We start from the raw sequence: 21199 nt of genomic DNA on the forward strand, positions 1-21199 counted from the left end.
GCGGCTTGACACGCCCACAGCTTTGCTCTTCGAGCTTCGAGTATCGTGCTTCGTTGGAAGCAGGCGTTTCGGCGAGTTGCCGCTCCTCGCTGCCTGCAGTTTGCAGCCTACGGTCCGTGGCTCCTAAACGAAGGGTTTCCCTCTGTTTATACTGAAACTTGGAGCCTCGGAATCCAAGATCATTGACGGCCGCCGCCCGACATCTTGGCCATTAATATAGCCCCGGAGTGGAGTGACAGTGCTAGTATGCCCGCCGCCGCCGCCTGCTGCTGCCACAAGATCCTTAGATCACAGTTGGTTAGAAGGGGGCCGAGTTTGGAGGCCTGTGCCATGAGTAGCTGACAGAGAGCGGTGCATGAACTGTGCTTGAGCTGCGCTGAGTGGCAACTGCTGATTGGGACTGCAGGGCTGATGATATTAATAATAACTTGACAGCAGCCCGCAGGGCCCTGGTGTCGAGCTGGGGGGCTCTTTACTGATTGTCTTGCCGTGGGCAATTATTGTGAGGTGTCAAACATCATCTCTGTGGTGGGCACTGGGTACCAATATGTGCTATTGATGCCCATTAGCTTCCATCCTGCTGTTTGCCCCCCTTTTTGTACTTGGTTGTGAGTGAGTGTATGTGCGTGCTCATGCACTTTTTGAACACTACTGAAGGTAGTGATTTGACTGTATAAAGCGGCAGGGTGCTACTTGGAGCAGCGGTCATCTAAATCCCCTCCCTTAATAAAGAGCTGACACGCAGTGAGCAGTTGTGGCCAGGGGACTGCTGGGAACTGTTCCCTTTGATCCTGACCACTGACATATTGAGGAGTCTGTGGGGATTTGTTCCTTTTTGATCTCGCATCCTGCCATAGACAGGTGATTGTGGCACTTACTCCCATTGATACTGACCTGCGATACAATCGAGGTGCGGAGGACCAGAGTTGGTGAAAACCCGAATGCCTCCAATGAAGAGATCCACACAGTTTAAGTATAAGCTTAGAAGAACTAAGGCAACCGAGAAAGCAAAGACCCTCCGAGTAATGATACAGAACGGGCAAAACACAGGAAGAAAGCCAGGAACGCCATACCTGCTGACCAGGGCATGTTTACTGAGTTTTTCCCACAAAACCCTCTCCCTGAAACCAACTCCACTACTATCGAGGAGGCTATTGCTCCAGTGCCACATAACGCTGGTTCTCTATGTGCCTCAAATTATGACGACATAGATAACAATTTTTTACTGGAACTATGCCTAAACATACAAAGAAATATGACACCTGTACCAGGATCACTGCCTATTAACATTGATAGTAGCTAAGCAAACAAGCAAGGAAATACTTCATATGATACTCCTACCCCAGTGGAATCAATGGGTAGATTATCAGTATCTCTGAACCTGGTGATGGCTTCTATGGAAGATAGCCCTGAAGTCGAAAGTGAATCTTTAGCTAATATCTACCCAGGGGCGGCTGAGATTGAAGAGATTCAGTCATCAGTTGCATCCCTGCAATTCGCCCTTAAAATCCTACTGAAAATGTCTGGGCGAATATTGGACAATTCCAACGCTTTAACCCTAGATATGGTCAAAAGGGAGAAAGCTGATGGAATTGCTGACGTTGACTGCTCAGCAAATTCCAACCTTTCGGAAGCTATACAACTGGTCGAAGAAATTGAAGAACAGCAAACTGAGGAACAACAAATTCCGGGGCTAGAGGTTGATAATGAAATCAATTAACCTTTCTTCTCGCGTAAGCAACGTAGAATGGTGAGGAGGGCGGCTGAGAATAAAAGAGCCAAAGCTATGGCTCTTTCCAGGCCTGATAAGGAATCCACTGGGCATCCCTCAAAGAAAGCCAAAAAAAGAGCAGCCAGAGCAAGGAAAAGGAGGAACAGTGGAGAGGGCAGCCTGACTAGCTGGTTAATATCTGAACGGGAAAAAATGAATGAACTTGATGAGGAGGATGGTAAACTGGAGGGAGACAACTTGAGCGATGAGGATGAGGCTTCGGAGGTGGAGTGCCCCGACAGAATAGCTGAGCCACTGGCTTCAACAACTAATATAACTCTACCGACTGAAACTAAAGCTGGCACAGAAGGAAAATCGAATATATTTGATAAAGAGCTTATACTTAAGTAAAGAGCCAAAATGGCTCTCTCGCTCAGAACTGTTAGCTAGACTGAGCTACGTACCGCAACTGAGGGTCCTTAAAGACGACTTCCAATTCGTGGAACCATTAAAAGGCCCAAATCACCAGGTCACAGCGCTCCATTGCAAGTTTCTATCAACCGCACAATTGCTAAGGAATTATAAGGTTGAATTGAAAGCTGTTGATGTGGAGGTTGATGCTGATTTGAATGACGTCGATGTAAGCTATCTGCCCAAAAAGGTAGATCTACCAGTTGAGACCAGTGCCTGTCCTAACCTCCCTCAAGGGAAGAATGTGGAAGTTTCGGACATCCAACAAGTATTAAAATGGCGGGCTGATTCGCTACCTGGAGTGTTGTTAAAACAATGAGATATTACAATTTTGTCATGGAACTGCAGGGGCTTTGCTCATTTGCTGTCAACAGAGGGCTCTACCGAAATCTTGGATAAACATAGTTGTTTTTGTCTTCAAGAAACCTGGGGGATGGATCCATTGATTTTTGATGGCTTTGCCACTTACCAAATGGCAGCAAAAAAGGGCGTAAAGGGTAGACCTTATGGTGGCCTTATCATGGGGGTAGCCAACACCTTTGGTTCAAAACTAGTAGAAACCCAATGTGCTAGTAACATGATGGCGGTTGAAGTCTACTACGACAATGAGGCAGGAAAGGATCACTTCCTACTAGTCAGCCTTTATAACCCCCCTGGTGCATTACTAAGAGAACAACTGCAGGAGGCTCTTCATGACCTATTGGCTACCTGGTTGTTAAAACTTGGAAACACTGGGGTAATAATGGTTGGCGATTTTAACTGCCACATGACCGGGATTAGAGGGAAGTCCCACAACCATAAGTTAAAATCTAATAGTCGCATGTAACATACTAAAAATAGTGATTCTGAAGGCAGAGGGTGGGAACATTTATTTTACTTATGGGACTTTGAAATGGTCAATGGTAAAACCATTAGTGATTATCCAGGTCGCCATACTTGGTCTAATGGAACCTCCTGCAGTACTTTAGATTACATCTTTGTTTGCCAAAGATTACATGACACGGTGGATGACCTGCAAGTAATCCCTAACGAGTGGAGTGACCATGCCACACTTATATGCAAACTGAAAACCAGGGTAATAGACCCCCCTGCCATCAACATGGGTAACATTAAGCTAAACAAAGCTGGTTCACGGATCAGTTGGTCGGATAAAAATGTGGCCCATGCCGTGGCAGCTTTGACTAATGATAACTTACTACGTCTACCGAATTTTGGGGAGATGTCGATTAATTCCATCGAAAATTGGATTTAATCTTTTGTTGAGACTCATGCAGTTTGTCGTATAGGGGCTATGAGCAGTTGGGGGGGAAAAAGCTCCTTTTGGTAGAATGATCAGAGGTGCCAAGAGAGAGTGTAGAGCAGAACTGAGGCTTGCTAAGAGACAAATATGTGATCCAGACCAGTATTATATTAAGGTAAGGAGTGTCAAAAATAGATACAGAGCCATTATCAAGGCCAAAAGGAAATCCGATAAAATCTTGTCTTGGCAAAGGCTAGTAAACACGATCTGTACCGGTAACACCCGTAATATATGGTCTTTACTGGGTGAAGCGCCGAGCACTGTACAAGGCCCATTAGTTAATCCTATTCAGGCCAAAACATGGATAGCATTCCTTGAAAATCGAAATACCAAGGAAGCTACGGAGGAATCTTGTCCATTGACCAATATGCCGTTAATTCCGCCTATTAACCCTTTTTATGAAATGGTGATAAATATGATTACGGAATTAAAATCCTCACGTGCCCCAGGCCCTAATGGACTAGCAAACATTGTGATGAAGTCTCAACCTGAATTTTGGGCATCATTACTAGTTATCATGTTCAAAAAGATCTTAAATGAGGGAATAATACCTCAGTCCTGGCAAACAGCGGTTCTTATAGGGCAATCGAGCGGACCCCAGCAACTATAGACTCCTTTCAATGTTAGATGCAACGGGGAAGATATTTGCCTCACTCTTATTAAAGGAGCTACAGCTCTGGGCAGAGCAAGCTGATATACTTTGCAAATTTCAGAGTGGATTTAGGCAGGGCTATTCCACGGCACATAACATCATGGTTATGGACCTCCTAAGGACACGAGCTAGATCAGGGGGGCAGCCCCCATTATATGCCCTCTACATAGACTTCTCTGCGGCATTTGATTCTATTCCCAGAGTTTGTCTTTGGCAGAAGTTAAAATCAATGGGCTGCCCTGAGGGCCTGACATATTACCTCAGATTGCTCCATCAGAATACCTCTGTAAAATTAAAATCGGACCAGGAAGGTCATATCACCAGAAGCATGCTCCAAAATAGGGGGGTCAAACAAGGTTGTGCTACGGCTCCCTTAATATATAATCTATACGTACATGACATCCCCGTGGCCATTAGGGCTGCGACCAACTGCCCACCCAAAATAGGAGATTCCATCTGTCCTGTTCTTGCCTACGCAGACGACCTAGTAATTCTTGATCACACCATCAGTGGGCTACGCAGGTCGGCCCTTGCCCTGTGGGAATATGCCGAGAGAAACGGCCTTAAAATTAACCTGGAAAAAACTAAGGCCATGAGATTCACCAAAAAGAATACCTCTCGTGTCCAGCTGAGAGTGGGCCTCGATAACATCACCTACATTCCTTATTATCGTTATTTAGGGGTTGAATTTGAGACCATCGGTGATTATGGAACATGCAAACAGTCGCGTATCTCAAGAGCGGCACAATTAACCGCCCTGTTCCATAGATTCACAGTAAATTGGGGAGGTTTCACTGTCTGGGGCACACGTCAACTTTATGTTCAAGTATTGTCCCCTATGATCATGTATGGTCTGGAAGCTCTCCTTAATACTGACTTGAAATGGTTACAGGTGATAGAAGGAAAATGTTGGCGCTCTATCCTGGGTCTACCACCAAGAATTTCCATGGCAATAATAAGATTAGAATTGGGATTGACCTCACTGAAAGCTCGAGTCTTAAAAAAGCGAGCCCTACTGTATCTGAGAATGAGTGGTGAAACAAATAATGGGCTGCTAAAGGACGTCTATCAAGAGATCTCTAAGGAGAATCCCCCGTGTCCCGTGAAGGAGCAAATGTCCAAATTGCTGACGGCCATTGGGTGGCAAACCCGGGTGGGTAGTGTTACAGAGGAAGTACAGGGAGCCATGGTTAAACGTACAGATCTCTGGGACTGGGTCGAGAACTATGCCCATCTCCAGAAACTGAAAAGCTATCAGTTTGTCCAGTACAGACTATACAACTTTAAAAAACCTCAGAGCTACCTCAATCTGTGCCCTGATCTGAGACTTAGACGCTTCATCTTACTTTTAAGGCTTGAACAACTACCCACATTAATGATCACCGGTAGAAGAGACAGGATCACTCCTGAACTGCGACTTTGCCGTTTATGTAAGGAACTGAATCAGCCAGAGACGGCCAGACATTTGTTGACTGAATGCCACCAGATGCTAAGTGCCATAAACCCCGGCTTGGGCAATTTTGTGCATAATCATGGATACATCAAAGAGGAACTATTCTGGTATCATTGCATTAATTCTAACAGCATGAGACTCCTGATGGCATTGTATAATATTTGGCTGAAGGTGGAAACAAGCCTTAATATAACCATATAGGACGACACAAAGATGAACTACTGAACAGTTACTGTCTAAGCCTAAGTGACCCCGCCATTTATCATGGGTGTGCATCTAAACAAAAACTACTATAATGGTAAACCATTATTGCCATGTTAACTAAATGTTGGAAGCTCGCCCTGAAGATTAGCCGTTATTATGAGGCACTGTATGCTTTTTTGCTAAAACCGAAACTATTGTTATCTAAAAGTTATGAGACATGATGGTTTGATTGTTTAGGGAATTTGATGTTTTTTTTTCTTTATTTATAACTTTTTAGCTAAATTGTTATGTATTCCCTTTTTACGATAATTTTTACTCTATGTATGTTTTCTTTTTCTTCTTACGTAAAAGCTATATCAATGTGTAAAGTTTCAATGTAAACTAAATCACAATAAATATTATTATTATTATTATTATTATTATTAATAATGCTTGCAGAAGTGGCCTTGTGTATGTACTATAATCAAACACCCAGGCTCTAACATAATTGAACAAACCCAAAAACTGTTGCATCTGTCTCACTGTGTTCGGTTTTTATGTTTTCATGATTGCCTCAGCTCTCTCTGGTGTCACTTTCTTTTCTTCATGCGATATCAACTGACCTATGTATAACACCTCTTCTTGACAGTACTGTTACTTATCTTTGTCCACCTTATATCCCTTGTCTGCTAGAATAGTCATTAATTGGATAGAGTCCTGTCTACACTCATCCTCTGTTTTACTGCAAATGAATATGTCATCTACGTATTGTATCACCACACTTTCAAGATTGATATTGCCTAGATCCATCTTTAGGACTCTGTTAAAGATTGATGCGGATTCATAGTATCCTTGAGGCAAACAAGTGTGTTAGTCTTTTTTGGTGAAACGTAAATGAAGGCAAGTCTTGGGAGTCATTATGCAATGGGATCGAGAAAAACACATTTTTCAAATCAATCACTGTGAAGTATCGAGCTTCTACTGGGATCCTACATACTATTGTCGCCGGATTAGGAACTAAAAGAAACTCAACTTCTACATTCTGGTTAAGAGATCTCAAATCCTGGATAAATCTCCACGACCCGCCTTTAGATTATTTAATAGGATAAACCATGGTATTACACGATGACTCTGATGGCACCAGAATCCCCTGATTCATCAGTGCTGAAATAGTCTAAAATATACCTTCATCAGCTTCTCGAGACATGGTTACTGTTTTCCTCAGGATAAAATTGCTCCTGGCTTAAGCTTTATTTTTACCTCCCCTATCCCCTTTAATAAAATTACGTCATAAGGGACTGTGTTCCATAGGGCACTTGGCACCTTTTTGCATTATCGCCATTCTCTGTGGAACTTCCCTTTTCTCTATCCTTATCCAGAATGTAATGCTCATGAAGAACACTACTTCATCATCGCTTCTGTCTTTTCCAAACATATCATCATCAGTTATATCAGTCAATCTGTACCCCTCCTCAAGAGATATCACAGCTCTCCATGGTCTACCCTCATCGTCTACTCCTTCGAGCATTGCCATTTCTTTTCGTACTATAGCTGCTTCCAACTCTATAGGAATAGTCTGCCCACACTCCTCATCCATAGGTGTTTGTGGTCTAAACAAAACTTGTGAGGTATCCGCACCATTTTTCCTACCAGTCCAGGTAGCCATGTTAGTAAAATGCTTACTCCATATAAAAAAATCTCTGGATTTACTTGAACGCCTCACAGAGCCACTTGCCCTGTGAACGCCAGTATGAGCTCTCCACGTTTAAATAATGTATTCCTGGAATGGAGCACACTGTTCCTTGGTCCGCAAATGAAATCGTTATGTTAAGTTTCATCATTAAATCTCTTCCTAAAAGTTTAACCGGTGACTGTCGTGAATATAACAGAGGAAGGACATGTCACATTCGCCACTTCCAATTGGACTCAGCTGGTGTACGGGTGATTAACTGCTGTGAGAGTCTGAGAGTTACTTCGCTTAGGCCCACATAATATCAGGCGCAGCTCTTCCTGGATCCGGGGAGTCATCTTCATATTTACGGCCGCCGGTTGAACGAGTTTTCGGACACTTCCGGGAGGAATTTTGGCATTTTTGCATTCCTTTGTATGCAGGAACCTCTGCTGAGACGCTGTTATTTAGTTCATACAAGTGGACCCAGCTTATAATTAAAGGAAGAAAGGTACAGCCTTCCATTGTGTGCATGAAGAATATACTTTTGTTACTCCTGATGAAGATGTCACTACACTAAAGTATATACGTCGAAACCGGTTGAGTTTGGACTAAGATGAGGTCGTGGTCAGAAACTTCTGGGACCCATATTAATTGCCTAGGCCACTGATGTTACCTATTGTGGCCCGTAAAACTGATTTCATATTCTTTCTATAAACTTTTCAGATGAATCAATTGTGATGAATGTTCTTATAGATTTTATATTGTACATTTATTGGTGTTTGGTATGAGTGGTTTGTCTAATGGATGGATGAGGTTGAATGCTTGGATGACTGAATAAGATGATTTATACTATATAGATGTGTTCTTTTTAAATAAAAGTTGTTTCCTGCTGTGTAAATTGTTTTTACAGGTGCAGATTTAATCATGATTTGTTTCATACATTAAATTAGTATCAGGTTTAATAAAATCCTTGATACCACATTTCTTGAGTTGTTTCCTGTGGATGTTTTTCCGTTATCTAATTTCAAAGTAATACTCCCATCCAAAGTGTGGGGTTCCCTGTGTCTTTCAGAGAATACACATTCTCCTATGGAGACTGGTAATTTATCTGTAAAAGGAACTCAACGCGTAGCTCCAGAGAACACTTGAGCATTCATGGCAATACCTGACAGTGAATATTTTCCCTCTCGTATACACTGGAGCAAGTGGAGTTGTTCCAATGTCTACAAGAAAATAATAGGATTTGCCTCCTATCGTCACATCGACCCTTGATTCCTCTTTGGGGTCTGGTGTCACAGATAGTACTGAACACATCAATTCTCCCTGTGAGCTATCCTATTGTGGATACAAGCTCATACCCATCCCTGTGAAAGGATTGCCTCCTACCACAGTGACACCTCTTATTCTAGGCATCAATACTTGTCCTGTATTTGCATACTGCTGTGTCTACATAGGGACTTGTTGCGACTGCCCGTGTGGCAGATTTATTTGTACTTGTCCCTACTGTTGCACCTGCAGCACTTGCAGTGCCTGTGCCTGATAAGATGTGTGATGTTGGTCAAAGCCCTCACTGGTATGTGTGCTGTACGGTGGAGGATAAGCTGTCCCCCCTCTGGAAAATATGCAATTTTTTACATTCCATTGGCTCGCATATATATGTGCAATATGTCATGTCATTCCACAAATTCAGCATATTGGGGGAACTCTCCTGTTAATCCCTCCTTGGTTATATCCTCCCTGAGCACTCTGATTCTCATTCTGTGTATTTTGAAACCCACCTTGATTATTCTGAAATCCACCTCCTCTTCCTCCATAACCCATACCTCTGCCATGTGGTGTAAACCCATATCCACCTTGGTCCATTGGGCACAAATTATTTGCCTTCGATGTACCTATTGCTTCCTGCATTTCCAATCCCTCTGTGCTTATCAATACCGCCGCTTCTATGGCAAAGTTTGACAACTTTTTCTGAACTAACATGGCTTCCTCGATCTTCAAATTCTCATCTTTCTTCTTGTTTTTCTCTTGTAATAACCAACAATGGTGCACTATCGTCAACTGTATCTCAGCCCATGGCTTTGCTTCCATCCCTACTTGATTTTCATCTGCCTCTGTACGACCTCAGGCAGCCCCTGACATAAAATGTGGTAAAATAATGCCACTGTCTATTCCTACGGCTCGCGGTTTTCAAGTTGCCATTTCTCCTGCATATCCTGAATGTAAGCAATAGGGTCTTCATCTTCCTTCATTTTATGTGTCATAATTGCACCCATATCTGATGTGTGAGGATATTGTACTCTGAGAGCCATCCAAACGTCTGCTCTACGATTATTAAATGGCGCTCCATCATGTGCTGTGTTTTGTCCAGTCACACTTGAATATCCTGCTCTCCTCCATATGTGATCAGCCCTCTCTCCAAGAATGTCCCCTGTGGCCAGCGTATTGCCCCCTGTCATTGTATCTAATTTGTATATCCATTTCCCAGCCCCAGAAGTCAAACTAGGGAGCTTGCATTTTATGTTATACTTGTCCATCTGTGGCCATGGAATGTATTGCAGTCTTGCTCCCCCCTTTTCTAACAAGGGGAACTGTGTGAACCCCCATCCCGTAGTTGGATCCCACTATTGGTCTATCCATGGCAGGGATAATCGCCCCTGTCTGTCTCCTTGTCAGTAATGACCTCAACCTGCCTACATATGGTGGAGACTCTCCCTTTTCACTATGTGATCGTCCTCGGGGGCGCTCAGCATATGCTATGGGATCTGGCATTTTATCTTTAGGTTGTTTCAAATCCAACCATCTCACTTCCTTATACATTTATGGACTTTCTTCAGGGGCGCACACGGTCCCTCCTTCTGTCCCAAGTCCTGACTCTCTTCGTCTGACATGTCTAGTCCCCAACTAGTGTGACTTTCATCCCCTTCACCCTTGTCTAAGTTCAGTCTGCTCAAAGACAATGCCCGATGTTCATCAATGAACAGGTTTCCCTCCTTACTTTGTGAATGAGGTGCTTGGGATTGATCATCGTTCCCCTGAGTTCCATACTCGCTACCTTGTCTTAACTGTTGATAGACCTTATCGATCCTTTTTCCAATGCTATCCGCCTAAAATCTTTCTTCTTCTTCTAGCGCTACTCTAGATACTGTTGGCTAATCTTCCTTTATTGGAAGAATGTCTTCCACTCTGTCCCATTGTATTTCTGGGCTCGGCCTCATTTATTCTCGACGAATGAGACTGGCATCAAAACCTTGCTGTCCCCTTTTTTTTGTTCTATTTCTTCATCTACTTCCCTTTGCTTTCTCACATCCCTTCTAATTCTTTCTTCCTCTTGCCTTTGCTCTTCTCCTCTCCTTAGTCCATCCCTCCTCTTCTTCTCTTCGTATCTGTAATCTTTTGTCCCTTAGTCTTTGTGCTTCTTCCTCCTCTCTCTTCCTTTCCTTTCTGTCCTTTTTTCTATTGCTCTTTGTCTATTGTCATACTTTCTTTGTTCTACTGCCCATTCTTCAATGTGTTCTTGCTCCTCCTGATATCTGTTCTCGTCGCTCCCTGCTTTTCCTTTTCTGCTCATCCTCTTTCAATCTTTTCTCTCGTTCCTCATCCTTCCTTTCTTGTTCATTCTTATCTTCTCTTTGTCTAACCTCCTCTATACTTTTCCCCATCTATCTGGAGTAATATCTGTACTCCCATCCATTCGTTTTGAATGAGCGCTACCTTGTCAGCCTTATCCTTTTCTCCTTTCCATCTTTTAATCTCCCTCTCTATTTCTGCTGACAAATTCGACCGTTCAATTTTTCTTCCTTATCTTGCATGAACTTTTAAATCTCTTCCTTTCTTTTATTCTCTTCCGGACTATCATTGCTACTGTAAGTGGGGGTTCATATATCGGATTACTGTACCCCATCGCTGCTCTTAATTCCTTTAAAGGTTACACTCTTATCTCTTCCGTAGCAACATTCCTTGCCTCTGGCAAGGTAAGGGGAGCTGAGGGCTTAACGCCTTCCCCCTTATGCTGATCAACCATCCACTCCTCAGGTGGCGGGTCTTCTCTTTCCTCTTGATACATCTCCCAAAGCTCTAAAAGCTCTAAAATCTCTAATTTCTTCCCTGTGTACGCAGCGTGCAAGTATGTGATCATCTGTTGCAATACCGCTCTTGACAATGATTCCCCCTTGTGGCCATGGCATCAACATTTTATCTGCTGTGACCTTTACCCATTCTGCACTGTACTGTTTGAGCTTGGGCTTATGTTTTGGCAGTGTTTTGCATAGGTGCATGAGAGAAGTATCCCCCATAATGACAAGTCTCAATTGACTGTCGTTAATTACCAGACCGTTAAATAAACCTTTTACCTTAGCTTAAATCACCACTTTTTCCATGTTTTAAAACAACAAATATGAGCAAGCGCCATCAATCGCTGCTCAAGCCTCTTGTTTCAATGGCCTATTGTTCTGATTGGCACCAATCGTTTTACTACACTTTATCTTTACTCACTGTTACTTTTTCAACTCTCCACAATTTCTATCGCTCCTCGATATTTTACTTAGCAGACAACATTTAGACATTTACACTTTGTAAAACTTTATAAAACACTGTGATCATCTCTTCCCTCACCGTTTTTACCCTGTACAGGGTTTGAGACATTACCTTACACAGTCCTGACTGTGCATTTTATATTTCACTCCACTCCAACTGGATTTTGAAATGTCTCCTTATAATTCCACTGAATTAGGAATCTTTAGACAGTCTCTCTTATCTCTTCAATTATTTCCTGTTACTCCAAATTATCACAATCCCGTCCCCTTATTTTGCCATTCCCCTTAGTCTACTCACCATTCATTAATCGACTCTAGACTTTCGGTATCGACTCCTTCTCCAATCCGACCACTTCGCCTTCTATCCACAGAGCTTCTGTGGAATCTGGGTAGAGATTTCTTTAAAGGGCTACCTGCCCACCATCTTGTTTCTTCTTGCAAGTTTATTTCTATTCGGCTGCTCTCCACAGGAAACTCTACAATCTTCAAGCTAATGGTGGAGGATGCCTGATCGTCCAAAACTCTGGACCTGAACTAGTTTGGATCTTTTGAACCCTCTGCCCCGCTACCACATGAGATTAGGGCCCTTTAGGAACATGCATGTAATGGATGGGATTACACAGAATAACTCTGAGTCCAAATAACCAAACCAACTCAGGAAGATGGCAAAGTACTGTTTTATTCAAAATGATCTAAAACAGGGGGCCTCATTAGGACCCAGGCGGTAAGGGGTTTACGGCGGCGTAAACAGCGCCGACCCTTGCCGCCTGATTCCGAGGTCCCTTAGCGCCATGGAGGTTTTAACACCTGCTTTTAGCAGGTGTTAAAATCCATGGCGCTAAGGGACCTTGTTGTTAATTATGCCACCTTAATTTACGGTGGCGTAATTAACGCCTTCCCCACTCCCATTATGCCCTATGGGGCAAAAATGGGAATGGGGAAGGGTAAATGGGTTAATGGGGACTTACCGCCCCACTCACCTCGGAATGGGGCGGTAAGTCTGCCAACCACCATGGCTTAAACGTAGTTTACGCCATGGTGGTAAAGGTACGACCCAGGCGGTAACTTACCGCCTGGGTCGTAATGAGGCCCAGGGAGTTACAAGGAACATCAACGGACGTATGCTCAATTTTCCACAGCAAAATTTTCACAAAACAGAGGTTATATATCAAAAATAAATCAGAGGACATGTCATACTACGTGGCAAATAATGAAACACCTACTAAAGGTCCAGATAGGTTTAATAGGTTTAAAGGCAACATATAAGTGTATCTTCAATAGGAGCTAGGATTGTGATTGGCTGCCCACTGTCAGGTGGACAATATATGCCTACTTCCAAAACATGTAATCTTCAGAAACATTAGATACACGGTTTCTCATTGGTTTTCAAACTATAAGGTCCTTCGTTATGTGGACCATTACAATTGGTTGGCACGCTTGTCCCATGTCTGGAACATTCGGTTCACTTAGCAGCAAGTAAGCCCAGACCCAGGTGCAAGGAGATTGGGCAAAACTCTACCTCCCCACCAAATTAGCCCAGCATCTCTCATCACTGATGCCATCTGCCATGAAGATTGTCTTTGAACTTGGCCTAGCAAAAGTATCCTTGTCTTCAGAATACATGGGAGGGTGGACTCTCATTATCGTTTTCTGGGACTCGAAGTCTGAACTCCATTTTCATCCTTGGCTCACTTGACAGGAGACCACGATTTGGTCCATTTTGCAGGTTTTAAATGTCTTAAATGAATTAAACTTGCCACTCTTAGTGTTCCTTCTTAGCAGTTCAACAAGGGATGATTCATCCTTCGCACTTTCGCTCTTTTCCAAAATAGATAGCTGACCTTAGCTGCTTCAGTCTTGTTTCCAGGCCAGACAACCTCACCATGCAGCTCCATGATTTAGCTTATTATTGCTGCAACACCGTTTTTCCCTTCCCTCTTCATGAGTCTTGGCTTACTAAATTCATGATACCGATGTCCAGCTTCTATACAATGGCGTCTTCACCTGCATTCTATTCACTACGTATAGCCAGCCTCTATGATGACTAAGTCCACTTGTGTTTCAGCGTCTGTACAATTGTTGAACAGTTGATTCTCTGCAGCAGTTTGTGCACGAGTGATCTTCTTTTTCATATTTAAAAGTTCACTTGATTATTTACTTTGTCATTAGTTTCTGTAGGATCCATACATCCTTTTCAGCCAGTATCTCGGGAAATCATATATGTATCTTGTGACGTCACTAGCTTCTTCCTTTACTCTTGTAGAGGAGGAGCCATGTACCCCACTCCAACTACCCCTCCTACATTACCTGAGAAGTATGAACCAAAGTATGTGACGTATACTACACCAATCAGAAAGCAGGAAGAAGAGCAACGACTCTGTGCAATACCCATAAGAATACGCATACCTAAGAGAATATGGGAAGTAAGGTACCCATTGAGGAAACCATACCTACATCCAAGACAATATGATGCCCATTTGAATGCGATTCCTGATGAAACAAAGAAACTGAATGACCAGGATGAATGGTGACGTCATACGTAACTAAATTGACTCCATATAGAAGATAACCAGACCAGAGAGGCAGACGATTTATGAAGAACAAAGAAGTACTAAGGATAAGTTACATCTTGGGATCAAGATATAGAGAAATATGCCATAAGCATGATGAAGATACTTAGTTTAAATGTGTACAGATACAATGAAACGCAAGCAGCCAAGCAATCATGAAGCTAGCCAAATGTTTATAGTAAATAGATTGCGGCAAGCGCCAATATATACATATATATACCTCATAGATTCATATGGCTTAAATAAGGAATGAATGTTCCACTACGTATATAGCAGTCTTAAACCACGAGGAAGGCCTCAATTCAGTGTTGCAGTTACAAAAGCAATTGAATTAAACAGAATATATGTCAGCTAAGGAGTTGGATGAGCCAAGAGAGACAAGGTCTTATCAGAACTTGAATTGGCTGACATTGGATACAATTAATGTGAAAGAACAGAAGCTGCTGTTCAAGAAGGTCAAGTGAAAACAAAAGGCATCAGAGGACTATTAGAGAATAAAATCAAATACACAAAAAGGCTCAAATTGTGGTGTCCAGTCACGTGATGGAAGAAAGTTAGATGCATGAGGAGATCACTGAAGCCAGACAGTACAGATAATCCTTAAAAAATCCCAGAGAACAGTACAGACTCAAGGCCAACTTCAAACACTAATTGACACTAAACCTTTGAGGTGATGATGGAGTGTACTTTTAATTGGTGGGAAGCGGGTATCAAGACAAGCTCAACCGCACCTGGTTGTTCAGTCTGCATGCTGCTCACGTAGGTGGAAAGTTATTGACGGGGGTTTGTAACCAACCAATTGTAGAGGACCACGTAGTTGGGGGTCCTATAGTTGTGTAGCCAATGAGACGTTGTACATTTAGTGACGTTCACAGTGGCCATTTTGAAGGGAGGGCTTAGTTGCCCCACCTGTTGATGACTATCCAATTATTTCTCTCTGTTACTCTATACAGATATTACACCTATACTTAGTAGTTCACTTAGAGCCAATCCCGCTTCCAGATAGGTTTCAGAAGTTTGCCACGCAGGATGACGTTGGTAATGACAGAGGTCAACATGTCAGCAATGACCAATTTAGGGTTTAAGATCCCAGTTTTTTATGAAATGATTGAGAGTTGAGTATCGAGCGATTGCTGATGTTCGTTGCACTCCCTGTTTTACTTACTTACATTAAAACAAACATACATTTTGCCAAGCTATTCGTGTCATCTGAATTATTGATGTTTGATTAAAATCTGCATCCACATCCATCTCCAGGGTAATGCTACTCATCTTAAAGGGCTGGAAGTCTCCAGTTCACTTGGTAGCAGAGGATGGTTAGATAAGATACCATCGGCCGTCGACATAAGTAAACTTTAGGGTCTCGGCAATATCGCACAACCTTTGCCATTCGGCTGACAGGACGTGAAGCTCCCCGTAGATCGTGGTTAGAAATAGGACAAAATCTTGCAAGAAGTTTGGGACGGGACCCCTACTTTTACATGGGAACCCCTCCGACATCTATGCAAAGCGGATCAGAAAACAGCTCGAAGAGGCGGTAACGAAGGCAGTGATCCTGAGGGTCCGAAGATGAAAACATGCTAACGGTGAGTGAATAAGACCAAAGAGAGTGACAAAAGGGATGCATACGTAGTAAATAATGGAGAGTAACGGAAGGAGGCATAATAAAATATAATGCAAGAGTAAGAGTCTTTTAGAGGAGGTCCCAAATAAAGCCTGCACTCCAATCATCCATTTTGAAGTTCCAGGAACGTTCACACAGAGATACGTGACGTATGATGAGCAAATAAACCAGCAGAGATTCGCATTAGGGCTCTGCCTAGTGCCTATCGGAAAAACAGCACCTATTGAAGTACCAGTACCAAGAAAACCATGGACAGTTAGATGTCCAGTGAGGAAACCCTACCAACAAATGAGACAAAATGATGATTGCCTAAGTACAGTCCCCGAAGAAACCAAAAAGATCTAAATGGAAGATGAATGCTGACGTCACAAGAACCCGGACTGACTCACAGATAGAAGAAATGATGACCCGAGAATGACACAGAGACAAAATGCCATGAATAAGGATATCGTGAACCTAAAGTGAAAGGCCAATGTTGAAATACAAGAAGTAAGCTGTAAGCAAGATGAAGATAGCAATCAGTTTACACTGTAAGAGGATTCAATCCAGCACTACAGCTAAGTCAATGCCTAGTCTGGGATACTGAATGGAAACCCTTATTGATATATCTTTATGTCCAGTTCATGAGTTCTGGATGACTACCCCTATATAACACCCCTCTCTTGGAATCCCCCTGACCCCACTAAGCCAAGAAGTAGTTCTATTTTGCAAGTTTAAACGGTTTATTTGAGAATGTAAACAATATATATATATCACACTTTATAATGAATTAATAATTGAATATCACACTTAATCTGAGCAGTAATCAATAATGGATAGTCTGGCACTAGCACACTTGTGAATAGGAACAGAAGAATAAGGTGGTAGAGAATGCGTTATATAAGTTCAGATGGATGCAATGTTGAATGAAAATGCAATACAGAAAATACTCAATATGATTTCAACAAAACAATGTAATCACTTTTCTCTGGCAATCCACTCCGCCCCTTATGCAATGTAAGGAAATGAAGAGTAGCACACAGTTCTCCGACATGCAATCAAATGTAATTCAGTTCACCCTAGTAAGCTTAGACTACGGATAGAAGTTGAAACACGGCAAAATGCTTTGAATATGGTGACAATGCAGCGAGAATATGCTGAAAATACTTTTAATTCCCTTCAGGAGGTTCAGGGTGAGTGGTATCTAGTTAATATGAGTTCAGGCTCACTCTAGCAATGATTCAGGGATGGTTCTTAAGAGGCAAACGAAATTTAGCAGTTCAGGGAAAAGCAGCTATCTTTTTACAAGTAAAGACATCGGCAAAAGTATAAGGAGTAGCAAGTCGGTTCTAAGCTTGTTAAAAAGCTGAGATTCCAAGCTTTCAGAGGAAAGTTAAACCAAGTTCCAGAGATACGGACGATTAAATAAAGGTAGTTTTTCGGATTTGAAATTTTAAAAGTTCAAAGCGACAGGTTACAGCTTGCAGCTAGAAAATGACAGGTGACAGTTAGGAGGCAGTTCTGGTTAGATTAAAATAGTTTGGATTAGATTATTTTAACTAAGAGATTGGTTCTGCACAGTTCTGCTAGGTACTCGCAATATATTTTTGAATTAGGCCTTGCAACGGATCTGGTCAGGTTTTGGACTGGACTCCGGTTCTGGTCTCGGCACTTCACAGTGATCTGGGTCAGCTCTCTGGTTCTGCTAACAGCGGTCTGGGTCACTCTGGATCTCTGGCCTCTGGTTCTGGATACTGCTCTGCTTTCTCTGGGTACAGCACTGCTTCTGGATCTTTCTGCACAGCTTTCTCTGGATTCTGGATACTGCTCTGCTTTCTGGGTACTGCTACAGGTCCTGGAGATTTATGGATTTGAAGTCTGGATCTCTGGATGTGAAGTTGTCGGTCAGCATGCTCTGCGGCAAATGGAATTGACTGTCCTCTCTAGCTTCCAGTGGTTCTTTTTATGTCTTTTGAAAGTGGGTGTGTGTGCAGCATCACTAGCCAGCCCCTCTTTCAACTTGTCATTGGCCCAATTCTCCCCTCTCCCATGATTGGGGAAGGAACTGTGAGTCAGAGTGATGCTGTAGGTTTTATGGGTCAGAGGATCCTCCCCTGGTCAGTTTGCCCACAAATCTATATTTGATCAAAATACACATTTCTCAAATACATAGTGGTTTGTCATTGCATATATATATTACCTATCGCATGAGGTATACTCTGTTCAAACTCTGCTCTTCCTGAGGGCTTGCATTAAAAAATGGAAACTTATTTTCGATTTTAGTGGGTTATGCAACCTTGGTTCTTCATTAAAAATTATACACATATACACGGCCTGTCCTTACATACTCCGGTAAATTCCCATGTCTCTAGCTTAAACACAGAGTCTGTAGTATCCATAAATAGCGGGGTTTTGCCCCAGAACATCACACAAATTCTCAACGCGTCTTAAAACGTGCACAGAAAATTCACAAGAATTATGGTATCATTTAAATAATTTTGACAAGTCCGCACTGTGAGTTATACATCTTTCTTAGAATCATATTCTGGCCAACAGGGGTGTGTCTTTTCAGGTCACATGGTGTAGAAACCAGTTTGTTTCTGCCAAGCTCAGAGACCCTGCCCCTCCCAGCTTCTTCCAAGAGGAAGCTATTTTACGGTCGCCCTAATAAACCATCTGCCTGGGCCCTGGAAGGCCCATTGTTCAAGAGGAAGCCATTTATGGCCTCTCCCCAATAAACCCTCTGCCTGGGTCCTTTGTTTAGTCTCTAGCAGTCCCTTGGTAATTCAATCAGAGAGGGGTAACTTCCCCTCAGAATGCAGCCAGGCCTGAGAACTGCTGTGGATCCAGTTTCACTCCAATTGGGGGGAAGTTGTCGGGCAGAATCCAGTTCCTTAAGCCAGGCCCCAGCTACTGTCACTTTTAGTTACCCAGTTTTCTGCATTCAAATAAAACTAACAATTTTTACACATGCAGCTGGAATGCTGATTCTAAGTTCAAAACTATGACATTTTAACAGTGACAAACTATGTGGCAGTCACAAGTCTGTCCCTCAGTTTATTTACACATTTCGATTTTTGGTAATTTAATTCCAGTTTCAGTTTAAGCCGCTGCAGACCTGCAGAGCTCAGCCAGTCTTGTTATAAACCTTCAAGTCACTTCAGAATATAACTTTACATTGTATCTACCTCTCAGTAAGTCTTTCTGCTTTGGGTTCATTTATTCAGTTTTACACAAATGTCTGGTGTTGTTTTAAAACGGCGGCTTTCTGATAGTGGTGAGTACTGGTAATGCAACCATTTTTGGGATTTAAGAAAATGAATTCCCCACAGTTCTAGTTTGCTTTTGGCAATCAGCATTGCCATTCCCAATGGTTTCAGGCTACTGTGTGGGTAGTCCAATGGTGGTTTTAGGCAGTGCCCTTCTGTGCCCATAACATCGGCAAAAATGGGTGGCAGCCTATTCTTCATGCATTTCCCAGGGCATTTTCTGGGAAGCTCTGGCCATCATGATGTTTTCAATGCCAGTAATGCACAAGTTTTTTTTTTGGTAGGGCTCGGATGCATGGGTAAAAACATCCCACAAGCCCCCCTCTTGCGGTGGCCATTCTGTTTCACTGATGGAACTCGCAAGATCTGGGATGTTCTCCTCATCTTCTTCCAATAGATGGCACATTTCAGCATCTTTTTCTCCATCCGGTCGGATCGATCGGTTCTCCTCGCCGGTCCTGATGGGAGGGTTGGGCGGTACCCTGGGCCCCTTGCGTCTCTGCTCCCGGTCTCCGGATCGTCCTGCCTGGCCAGTCTCAAGGTTTTCTTTCTCCTAGGACGACAAAGGAAGAGCGGCAATACCTATTCATAGACATTTTTCCCCCACCATTGATATAGTGGGGTGGCATATAAATTTATAGTCAAAACATATGAACATGCACATTTCTTTTTGCATTCAAAAACCAAAACACCCACATTGAGAAACTCAGAATTTGATAGGCGATATGTAGGATATTTTAAGTTAGAACTGAATTAATCTGAGACAGTACCCTCTAGGATTCCAGAGGATTCCTCCAGTTGTTGCAGAGTGTGCCTGGGATGGCAACACTTTAGCTGATTTATATGTACCCACTTGTCTTCCCCCTCTGCCAAACCGCCTTTGGGGATGCAGATCTTGTAGGCCACAGGGGAGATCTTGTCTATAATCTCAAAGGGTCCCTTCCATGTAGGCAAAAATTTTCGCTGTTTGGCCTGGTTCCTTTGGAAATTGTATAGATAGACCCGGTCCCCCAACTGATATTCCTTCCTGGAAGTTTTCAGGTCACAGTGGGTCTTCATACTCTCGGCTGATCTTTCTAGATTCCGCTGAGCATAGGCAAAAGCATGTTGAAGGTGTTTCCTTAAATTCTCCACATACTCATGAGTTGTGGAGGCATTTATCAACGTTTGCTCTTGGGTTCTGTAGAGCAAATGATGGGGAAGCACCATCTTGCGTCCAGTCATCAACTTGAATGGTGACATTTTGGTTGCAGATGAAGGGGTAGATCTGATAGCCATTAGGACCAGAGGTAATCGGATATCCCAACTTGGCCCAGAATCTGCCACAAACTTTTTTAATATGCTCACAATAGTTCCGTTGTATCTCTCCACTGCTCCAGAAGAAGCTGGCCTGTAAGCAATGTGTAGCTTTCTTTTAACCCCCAGTATCTCCCATTATGGCAGGGGTAGCCACTTCACCAGTCATTACTTCACTGGTGAAGTGGCTACCCCTGTCTGACTCAATCCTTTGAGGTAGACCGAAACAGGAAAAGATGTGGTTAATCATCAGGGCAGCTGCAGTTTCTGCCTTGCAATTTGGGGCTGGGAGACATTCCACCCACTTGGTAAACAAGCATGTAACGGTCAACATGTACTTGTTTCCTCTAGTCGAGCGAATCACAGGGCCTACAAAGTCGATTTGCAAATCTGACCATGGCAGTGTCATCCCCCTCTTTTGGAGAGGCGCACGGTGTATGACGGATGATGGCTGAAATTGTGCACACACAAGACACCCCTTCAAGTA

Source organism: Ambystoma mexicanum, chromosome 10 (assembly GCF_040938575.1).
Source record: "Ambystoma mexicanum isolate Mex_15411 chromosome 10, UKY_AmexF1_1, whole genome shotgun sequence".
Classification (NCBI taxonomy): Eukaryota; Metazoa; Chordata; class Amphibia; order Caudata; family Ambystomatidae; genus Ambystoma; species Ambystoma mexicanum.